General features: G+C 39.8%; 1 protein-coding gene across 1 annotated transcript in view; it reads left to right on the top strand.

Moving 5' to 3' along the window:
- dr1 (down-regulator of transcription 1) overlaps positions 1 to 2,216 on the top strand; it is an 8,330-nt gene that overhangs the window by 4,162 nt on the left and 1,952 nt on the right. The window lies entirely within an intron of this gene.

Genomic DNA, 2,216 nt, shown 5'->3' with positions numbered 1-2,216 from the left:
ATCCAGAACACGTCCAACACTTGTTGGCTGCTTGTGCTCTTTAGGTCAGACGTGTGTCGGGAAGCTCCTCTGTTGTTTGAGAGCAGTCTGTTCAGTAAATTTTACTCCAGGAGCTGCGAGGCTTGTTTTCAAGCTTCAGACTGAACTGAAGCAGCGGCTGCTGACGTCATTACGCTCTTGCGCGATGCTGCGTTCAGGACAAGCATGGAAAACTCACCACTCATGCCAATACGGTCGCAATGATGCTTTTAGGTACCGAAATGGAATTGCATGAACATTCACGTGGTGGTTATGTGATACAGCGAATCGATAATAAAAAGTCTGCGTCGATAAATTTACATAATCGACGTCATCGATTATTTCAACTAATGGGTGCAGCCCTACTTGTGACGTCCACGGCCTACCCCAGTTACCACTACTGTGCATGTGTGTCAAGGACAGAAAGGCAGATGTGGCAGTGGAAGGTGTCAAAGCAGTTTGGAGAGAAAAACAAAGTAAAGAACAAAAAGAAAGCGATTAATCAATTATTAAATTAGTCATCGATTATTTTAATAATCGATTAGTTGTCGATTAATCGGTGCAGCCCTAATAACGAGGGTTAATATTCTAACATTTTAAACGTGTGAAGCCTGAGAGGAGAAAACTGCACTCGAAATAAACCCAGACAGGAAATGAGATCAGCATTTCAGCGTGCAGAGCTGTGATCACTGTACTCTTCTACAGCATGCATGTGCTGAGGAACTGCAGAGACCAGCACATGGACCTGATCCAGTTACAGAGCCCGGTGTCATTTTCTTCATGTCATCATCGCACCGCTGCTCTGATCGTTCCGTGCTCCCATGTTCACCAGCTTTAAGCTAAATAATAACTGCATTTCCCCTCGTTTGCCCTTTTTCTGTTTAAAGACAAAACAATAAAATGAAAGCTCAAAGTGAAATCTTCAGTGAGAACAGCTGTGCTGTTAAAGTGAAATACTTTAGAGGTGTTGAGTTTCTTTCTACATGTTAAAGTGATTTTGTTTGTTTGGTGCTTGGAGGTTAAAATGTGATTAAAAATGTGATCTTGATTACCAGATGAAGTTGGATGAGTTCTCTGTGATCCTCGGCTCAGATGAGGCGCAGCTAAACTGCTTGTTATAATTTTCCAAACAGTCGTGGCTTTGATGAGCCGTTTCCTTTTCATATTGTGAGCAGTGATAGTTTAGTGCTGAATAAAAGTCCTCAGCTGTGTCGTGTGTATAAAGCAGTGGTGGTAAACAGTGTCAGCTCACAGCATGAAGGCCCTTTGTAGAAAACAGACAGTAAAGTAGTTGTTTCAGTGTTTAGAAGGCCGGTCCACTACAAAATAAAAGCATAAAATAAGAAATGAATCTGCACTATATTTTTCTCATCAATGGTTAGTTTGAACGGCTCCAGCCAGCACGTGTGTTTGTTTACTTCTGGAAACAGCTGAAATGATTGAAACAAGATCAGAAATTGTAGAGTGAAAAAGCTGTTTGGGATGGAGATATCAAACAGTTCTGATGTATAATGTGTGTATTTATGTTTGTTCAGATTCATCTTTAGACTACAGTTGAAATTAAAAAATTAACAATAACCCTACATTAATAATGAGCCACACTGCCCTGCTCGGTTTTTATTCTTTACCGTTGTCTTTTTGGATCTTTTTTTTTGTTTTCTTTTACTTTTAGCAGCAGATACACTTTTTGTTGTTTCATTTCCCAACATTCAACACATCTACACATCGTGTTTGTTTACACTCAGACTGCAGCCAGGTTACTCTACAGTCAGGTCCGTAAATATTTACACATCAACACAATTCTCATGTTTTATGCTGTAAACACCACCGCAAAGGATTTGAATTTAAATCACCAAGGTGTGCTTTAAAGGGGGACACGTCAAGCAAAATCCACTTTTAAGCTGTTCAATACATGTTGTCGTGGACTTGAACACACTACAAAGATGAGAGATTTAAAGGGGCAATATTATGTGTCTCTCAGGCATATATTTAAATAATATGCATTAATAAAGTATCTATGTCACCTTTAGCTGTTATTTAAAATGCTGTTTTTATGTTAAAATAGAAAATAAACTTATCTTCTCATCACTTCCTCTTCTAAATGTCTTGAAATTGGCCTCTGTCTCTTTAAGAACCTCCTTCTGCTTCTGTCCCGTCCCGTTCGGTGGGGGGGGTGCGCTTGCGCTATGATGCAGTTT

Source organism: Austrofundulus limnaeus, unplaced genomic scaffold (assembly GCF_001266775.1).
Source record: "Austrofundulus limnaeus strain Quisiro unplaced genomic scaffold, Austrofundulus_limnaeus-1.0 Scaffold406, whole genome shotgun sequence".
Taxonomy (NCBI): Eukaryota; Metazoa; Chordata; class Actinopteri; order Cyprinodontiformes; family Rivulidae; genus Austrofundulus; species Austrofundulus limnaeus.
Note: the sequence above shows the minus strand (reverse complement) of the source record. Positions and strands in the feature narration are given on the sequence as shown.